This window comes from Ovis canadensis, chromosome 1 (genome assembly GCF_042477335.2).
Source record: "Ovis canadensis isolate MfBH-ARS-UI-01 breed Bighorn chromosome 1, ARS-UI_OviCan_v2, whole genome shotgun sequence".
NCBI classification, from domain to species: domain Eukaryota; kingdom Metazoa; phylum Chordata; class Mammalia; order Artiodactyla; family Bovidae; genus Ovis; species Ovis canadensis.
The window spans coordinates 223978116-223986856 of record NC_091245.1 but is presented as its reverse complement, the minus strand read 5'-3'; the positions used below and the strand labels follow the sequence as shown (position 1 = coordinate 223986856).

The 8741-nt window shown below is 37.1% G+C and overlaps 1 pseudogene; it reads left to right on the top strand.

Moving 5' to 3' along the window:
* Positions 1-268: 268 nt before the first annotated feature.
* Positions 269-2063, top strand: LOC138443403 (small ribosomal subunit protein eS1 pseudogene; annotated as a pseudogene).
* The last annotated feature ends 6678 nt before the right edge of the window (positions 2064-8741 follow it).

Sequence of the window (8741 nt, the reverse complement as noted above, 5' to 3'; positions counted from 1 at the left end):
ACTGCAATATTTTGGCCACCTCATGCGAAGAGTTGATTCATTGGAAAAGACTCTGATGCTGGGAAGGATTGGCGGCAGGAGGAGAAGGGGACGACAGAGGATGCGATGGCTGGATGGCATCACCGATTTGATGGACATGAGTTTGGGTGAACTCTGGGAGCTGGTGATGGACAGGGAGGCCTGGCGTGCTGCAATTCATGGGGCCGCAAAGAGTCAGACACAACTGAATGACTGAGCTGAACTGATCTGCACTGAAATTATTTAGACAATGGTAAATCTTCCTCAAGAAGAAATCATTGAAACATCAAATGTAAACAGTGCTGAAAAAAGAAAAAATACATGAAATCTAATGGACTTATATAACCAATATTTCTTCTTCATCTCAAAAGTTTTAAAGAGGAGGCATATAAATCACTCAGCAATGCAATAGATAGTAGTTATATGGCTAAACATACTCATTCCTCATTATGTAAGTGTTGGGTTATCTAATACATGCAAACACAGATAGATATTGAAGCTACAGAAGTTAGGTTTATGCCCTCATGAAACTCATCATCTGGGGAAAGCTCAGGGGACAAGCATATTACATTAGAAGAGAATACACAAACTATCTGAATGCTTAATAGGAGACAATCGCCAGTTTTCATACAGCTAACACGTAGTTATGGACCCAAAGGCACCTCTGAAAAGAATCTAAAATTTTTCATTTGTCAGGAGTCTGAATGAACCAATCTCCAAAACATATTTTATATGAAAGGACCAAGGCATTATGAACTAAGAACTTGAATCTGAAATTATTTCAGTGAAAACAAATCAAATTTTCAACTGAGTAAAGCAATGCATTTAAAAGAAAGTCATTCTATCAAGTGAAATCAAGGATGCAATCTGAGAATATTCTTTTATGATTTCTTTGAAAACTTAATAATCATTCTGGTAGCTACTTGTAGCAACTAAGCTAAGAGTTTTAAAAACCTGTTTGAGTTATACAAACAAGTATGTTAATATGTGTGTATACACGCACAAACACACACACACACATATATATTTATTTTAAGGTGATATAAAAAGATATCTTAAAAGAACAACAGCAGAGAATTAAGGAGAGATTTAAAATCATGATTTTTAACTAATGTTTATTTTTTATAGACTCTAAAATAACATTTACTGTATTTTACTAAAACACACTGCATTAGAATATTTACCTTCAACTGTAACAGCATTTGGATGGATCTCTCATATTTAAAAAGGCAGTAGCCCTTTTGGATCTCTGAGTAGCACCATGGTATTCAGGAAGAACAGGCACCTTACAAAAGCAGCAAAAAGGGAGCCAAGAAGAAAGTGGTTGACTCATTTTCTAAGAAAGATTGGTATGATGTGAAAGCATAAGTATGGCTAAATAGAAGAAATATTGGGAAAACACTGGTCATGAGAACCCAAGGAATACAAATCACAACAGATGGCTTCAAGGGCTGTGTTTTTGAAGTGAACCTTGCTAATCTGCAAAATGATGAAGTTGCATTTACAAAATTCAAGCTAATTACTGAAGACGTTCTGGACAAAAAATGCCTGACTAATTTCCATGGCTCAGATCTCACCTGTGACAAAATATGCTCTATGGCTCAAAAAATGTCAGACTGACTGAAGCTCACGTTGATGTCAACATTACCAATGGGTATTTGCTTCTTCTGTTCTGTGTGAGTTTAACTGAAAATGAAACAGTTATGCCCAGAACTGGTAGGTCAGCCAGACCCACAAGATCACAATGTAAATCATGAGGGGTGAAGACAAATGTCTTGAAAAGGGTGGTCAATAAATTGATTTCAGACAGCAATGGAAAACACATGGAAGAGGTTTGCCAATCTATTTATTTGCTCCATGATGACACTGTTATAAAAGAAAATATGCTGAAGAAGCCCATGTATGAACTGGGAAAACTCATGGAACTGCATGGAGAAGATAGCATTTTTTAAAAAGTTATTGGGGATGAAATAAGTACTAAAGCTGATCAAGCTAACGGGTATGAGTCAGCTGTCCAAAAATCTGTGAAAAATTCGGACTTTTAATGGTGATAAATAAAAGGTCTTATTTGTGTTAAAAAAAAAAAGGCAGTAAAAGTAGGTGATAGCCAGCTAAATTTTTCTAATAAATCTTTTTCAATGCAAATTTACATTCCACTGCTGTATATATAGGGAATAATTTGGACAGGTGTTTAACTGACTTTCTTTATTAAAATGCTCCAACTGTCAAATTCAAATTGCTCTAAGCACAAAAGCCAACAAAGTAAAATTAACTAATGGTAAAAAGATTACCATATCTTCATGAGAGGAAGTTTTTAAATAATTAAGTGAAGGGTAGCTTTGCATGTGACAAATAAGATGAAATAATAACTTCAAGTTGACCTCCCAAGTACTTTTTTTCATGCTCTTTTACACGAAGAAACAGTAAATAACGCTTGACTTTGGCTGCTTCTTCTGTTTTATTTTTGAGACAAGTCAGTGTTTTTACTTTACAGGTGACAGAGGACACTTGTCTTCCTGTTTGCAACATTAGAAGGGACTTTTCACTCCATTTCTGGAAGGAACAGCAGGAGAGGAACATTCTACTCTAAATTTCCTTACTTCTTCCCAGGAGGAAGGAGTTATTTAGCTGATTCACACAACTGGAAGAGGGAGATAAATATGACTCCACCCTTAAGAGTTCACTCACTGTGAACTGCCTGCCTGCAAAGAGGGTACTTGGGATCTGCTGGTGGCAGTCAGCTATCCAGCACTGCCCAAGACATAGTAGATCTCTCATCTGGAATACACGTTAAGAGGTCTATTTGGCCACAAGTCCGTTACACTTTCTCCAGTTTAGATTTACAGGAAAAAAAATTATTTTGATTTTTCACCTTAGCTACAAAATGGTTCCAAACCTGGGCGTTAGAAGGGTGCTATTTGTTTTTCTTCTAAAATCTGAACAAACATGATGTTAACAGATAACACAAATTCTATCAATTAAACCTTTCCTTTAAAATTTGTATGACATGAAGCACATCTGACTCTTCATGGGATTCTCCATTTTCTACTTTATTCTATTTACATGACCATATTATACACATTATATTATTTCAAGTATTTTGCCTGTTTTTGTGTAGGATTGGTTGGAGTTTTTATGTTGATTTACATGGGAGGGTAAATTTGTTCCATGTGAATACATCTTGGCCAGAGGGGAAGCACTCATTCTTTCTTCATTCAAAATGGATTTCTTGTTAATAAAATATATTTGAGTCTTGTTTTTTTCATCCATTATGACAATTTGTATTTAACTGATGCATTTAAACCATGGACATTCAAAGCGATTATTAGTACAGGTGGCTCTGTCATATTTGTTACTGTTTTCATTTTCTTCATTTCTATTTTTGTCTTCCTTGCTTTTTCTGCCACCTGTGATTTGTCTCTATGATTCTATTCTCTCTCCTTTGTTAGTGTCTCTTTTGTTTCCTATTTTTACCTTTTTATATGTTGCTAATCAAAGCCTACTTTCAAATAGCACTATGCCATTTGACAGGTAGTGTGAGGATTTAATAAGAACAAAACAATCTTAATACCTCCCTTTCATCCCTTGTTTTATTGCTATGATTCATTTATCTTGCAGTAGGAATATCTAAGCATATTTTTTCTAACATACATAGCTTATATAATTAAATACCTTATTGGTATCATTATGTTTAACAAATTGTTATTAGACTGATTAAGGATGAGAAAAGTTAAAGTTTTTTACCTTCATCTATTTATTCTTTGAAAGTCTTTTCTTTATGTAGATTGAAATTTATGACATACCACCTTCCTTCTCTCTAAAGAACTCATAACATTTCTTACAAGGTAGATCTTTAAAATTCAGTGTACAGTGTATAGTTTATTTCACTGAAGCCTCTTCTTGCTTGCATGGGCTGAAGAGGAGTCAGAAGTAAATCTTAAATTCATTTCTTTACAGGTAAGATGTTCTTTCATTTGACTTCTTTCAGAACTTTATCTTTGATTGTCCATGGCTTGAAAATTAGTAGTCCTAAGTATCCTGGGATTTGTTTGTTTGATTGGTGGTTTTTGTTTTTGTTTCATTTTTTTTTTTTTTTACATTAATCCTACTGATGGTCTCTGAGCTTCCTGGATCTATGGTTTGCTGTCTGACATTAATTTGGAAAATTTCTCATTCTTATTGTTTGAAATATTTCTTATGATCTTTTCTCTTTTTCTTCTACTTCTCAGGTCAGTTCAGTCACTCAGTCATGTCTGCCTTTTTGTGATCCCATGGACTACAGTAAGCCAGGCTTCCCTGTCCATCACCAACTCCAGAAGCCTATTCAAACTTATGTCCATTGAGTCGGTAATGCCATCCAACCATCTCATTCTCTGTTGTCCCCTTATACTACTGTCTTTAATCTTTCCCAGCATTGGGGTCTTTTCCAATAAGTTGATTCTTTGCATCAGGTGGCCAAAGTATTGGATTTTCATCTTCAGTATCAGTCCTTCCAATGAATATTCAGGACTGATTTCCTTTAGAATGGACTGACTGAATCTCTTTGTTGTCCAAGGGATGCTCAAGAGTCTTCTCCAACACCACAGTTCAAAAGCATCAATTCTTTGGTGCTCAGCTTTCTTTATGGTCTCACATCCATAAATGACTACTGGAACAACCATAGCTTTGACTAGATGGACATTTGTTGGCAAAATAATGTATCTGCTTTTTAATATGCTGTCTAGGTTGGTCATAACTTTTCTTCCATGGAGCAAACATCTTTTAATTTCAGGGCTGAAGTCACCATTTGCAGTGATTTTGGAGCCCCCCAAAATAAAGTCTCTCACTGTTTCCATTTTGACTCATCTACTTGCCATGAAGAGATGGAACTAGATGACATGATCTTAATATACTGAATGTTGAGTTTTAAGCAAACTTTTTCACTCTCCTCTTTCACTTTCATGAAGAGGCTCTTTAGTTCTTCACTTTCTGCCATGAAGGTGGGGTCATCTGCATATCTGAGGTTATTGATATTTCTCCCATCAATCTTGATTCCAACTTGTGCTTTCTCTACCCTGGCATTTTGCATTATGTACTCTGCATATAAGTTAAATAAGCAGGGTAACACTATATAGCCTTGACATACTCCTTTCCAGATTTGGAACCAGTCTGTTGTCCCATGTTCAGTTCTAACTGTTGCTTCTTCACCTGCATAAAGATTTCTCAGCAGGAAGGTGAGGTGGTCTGGTATTCCCGTCTCTTTCAGAATTTTCCACTATTTGTTGTGATCCACAGAATCAAAGGTGTAGTCAAAAGCAGAAGTAGGTAGTTTTCTGGAACTCTCTTGCTTTTTTTGTGATCCAGCAGATGTTGGCAATTTAATCTCTGGTTCCTCTGCCTTTTCTAAATCCAGCTTGAACATCTGGAAGTTCACAGTTCAAGTACTGTTGAAGTCTGGCTTGGAGAATTTTGAACATTATTTTGCTAGCGTCTGAAATGAGTGCAATTGTACAGTAGTTTGAACATTCTTTGGCATTGCCTTTCTTTGGGATTAGAATGAAAACTGACCTTTTCCAGTCCTGTGGCCACTGCTGAGTTTTCCAAATTGGCTGGCATGTTGAGTGTAGCACTTTCACAGCATCATCTTTCATGATTTGAAATAGATCAATTGGAATACTATCACCTCCACTGGCTTTGTTCGTAATGATGCTCCCTAAGGCCCACTTGACTTTGCTTTCTAGGATGTCTGGCTCTAGGTGAGTGATCACACCACTGTGGTTATCTGTGTTATGAAGATATTTTTTGTATAGTTCTTCTGTGTTTGTTGCCACCTCTTCTTAATATCTTCTTCTTCTGTTAGGTCCATACCATTTCTGTCCTTTATTGAGCCCATCTTTGCATGAAATCTTCCCTTGAAAGCTCTAATTTTCTTGAAGAGACCTCTAGTCTTTCCCATTCTATTGTTTTCCTCTATTTCTTGGCAATGATTGTGGAGGAAGGCTTTCTTATCTCTCCTGGCTACTCTTTGGAACTCTGCCTTCCAATGGACCTATTTCATGGGTTTCTTTTTTCTTTTGCCTTTCACTTCTCTTTTCTCAGCTATTTGTATGGCCTCATCAGAAAACAATTTTGTCTTTTTGAATTTCATTTTCTTGGGGATGGTCTTAATCACTGCCTCCTGTATAATGTCACAAATCTCCAACCATAGATCTTCAGTCATTCTATCAGATCTAATCCCTTGAATCTATTTGTCACTTCCACTATATAACCATAACGGATTTGATTTAGGTCATACCTGAATGATCAGTGGTTTTCCCTGCTTTCTTCATATGAAGTCTGAATTTGGCAATAAGGAGTTCATGATCTGAGCTACAGCCAGCTCCCAGTCTTGTTTTTGCTGACTGTATAGAGCTTCTTCATCTTTGGCTGCAAAGAATATAATCAATCTGATTTTGGTATTGACCATCTGGTGATATCCATGCATAGAGTCTTCTCTTGTGTTGTTGGAAGATGACGTTTGCTATAGCCAATTCATTATCTTTGCAAAATTCTATTAGCCTTTGCCCTGCTTCATTCCGTATTCCAAGGCCAAATTTGCCTGTTATTCCAGGTATCTCTTGTCTTCCTACTTTTGCATTCCAGCCCCCTATAATGAAAGGGACATCTTTTGGGGGTGTTAGTTCTAGAAGGTCTTTTAGGTCTTCATAAAACTGTTCAGCTTCAGCTTGTTCAGCATAACTGGTCGAGGCATAGACTTGGATTACTATGATATTGAATGGTTTTCCTTGGAAACGAACAGAGATCATTCTGTTGCTTTTGAGATTGCATCCAAGTACTGCATTTCGGACTCTTCTGTGACTATGATGGCTACTCCATTTCTTCTAAGGGATTCCTGCCCACTGTAGTAGATATAATGGTCATCTGAGTTAAATTCACCCATTCCAGTCCATTTTAGTCTGCTGATTTCTAAAATGTTCATGTTTACTCTTGTCGTCCCTTGTTTGACCACTTCCAATTTGCCTTGATTCACGGACCTAATATTCCAGGTTCCTATGCAATATTGCTCTTTACAGTATCTGACTTTACTTCCATCAACCACCACATCCACAACTGGGTGTTGTTTTTGCTTTGGCTCCGTCTCCATTCTTGCTGGAGTTATTTCTCCACTCTTCTCCAGTAGCATATTGGGCACCTACCGACCTGGGGAGTTCATCTTTTGGTATCACACTATTTTGCCTTTTCATACCATTTATGGGGTTCTCAGGGCAAGAATACTGAAGTATCCAACTGTTTGTGACCCTATGGCCTATACAGTCCATGGAATTCTCTAGGCCAGAATACTGGAGTGGGTAACCTTTCCTTTCTCCAGGGGATCTTCCCAACCCAGAAACTGAACCTATGTCTCTCTCATTACAGGAAGATTCTTTATCAGCTGAGCCACAAGGGAAGTCCTCTTCTCCTTCTAACATGCCTATTATTTGCATGTTACAACATTTGTAGTTGTCACTCAAGTCATGTGTTCTGCTTCTTTTTCCAGCCTTTCTTCCCTTTGCTTTTGGGTTTCAAGGATTCTATTAATAGATCCTCTATCTCCCAGATGCTCTTCTCAGCCATGTCCAGTCTACTAGTAAGCCTAAGAAAAGTATTCTTCATTTTGTTCACACAAGAAGTGGGAAAATGAGATAATCTCCTTGTTAATATTCCCAGCCTTTGGGTACAAATGTTTCACCTGATCATTTGTATTGGTTTGTGAAAGCTACCACACAAAATACCACAGATTGTATGACTTACACAACAGAAATTTGTTTCTTACAGTTTGCGAAGCTCAAAGTAAAAAATCAGGGTGCCAGAACAGCTGGCTTATCCTGAGGACTCTCTCCATCTCTTAAATACAATCACCTTCTTATTGCTTCCTTTCATGGTTGTACCACTATCTGTGTGTGTGTGTGTGTGTATACATATATATATATATATATATATATATATATATATATATATATATATATATATATCCAGATGTTCCTATGTTCTAATCCAGTCAGACTGAATTAGGGCTCACAATTATGGTCTCCTTTTAACTTAATTATCTTCATAAAGGCCCTGTCTCCACATATAGTCACAATCAGAAGTGCTGAAGGTTAGGGCTTTCAGTATGTGAATTTCAGACAGACACAGTAAATCCAAAATATCATTTAGAGTTTTAAACCCTTTTTTATCATTACCTCCAATGGAAATTGATGTCTCAAATTTAAAATTTATTGTTTTACAATGTAAATAAACTTTAACATCTCTCTATGGATATGTTTCAGAGAAGGCAATGGCAATCCACTCCAGTACTCTTGCCTGGAAAATCCCATGGACAGAAAAACCTGGTGAGCTGCAGTTCATGGGGTCTCTAAGAGTTGGACACGACTGAGCGACTTCACTTTCACTTTTCACTTTCATGCATTGCAGATGGAAATGGCAACCCACTTCAGTATTCTTGCCTGGAGAATCCCAGGGACAGGGGAGCCTGGTGGGCTGCCATCTATGGGACACAACTGAAGCAACTTAGCAGCAGCAGCAGCATGGATATGTTTACCCACTGTGCTTGTCACTTACCACTTACTCTTCCATCTTTTACATATTCTCCAAATTTATTAAAATTTGCTTTCCTTTATCATTTTCATTTCCTCTTATTTTCTTAGGAAGCCTTGGTGGCTCAGATGGTCAAGAGTCTGCCTGCAGTTTGGGAGACCCAGATT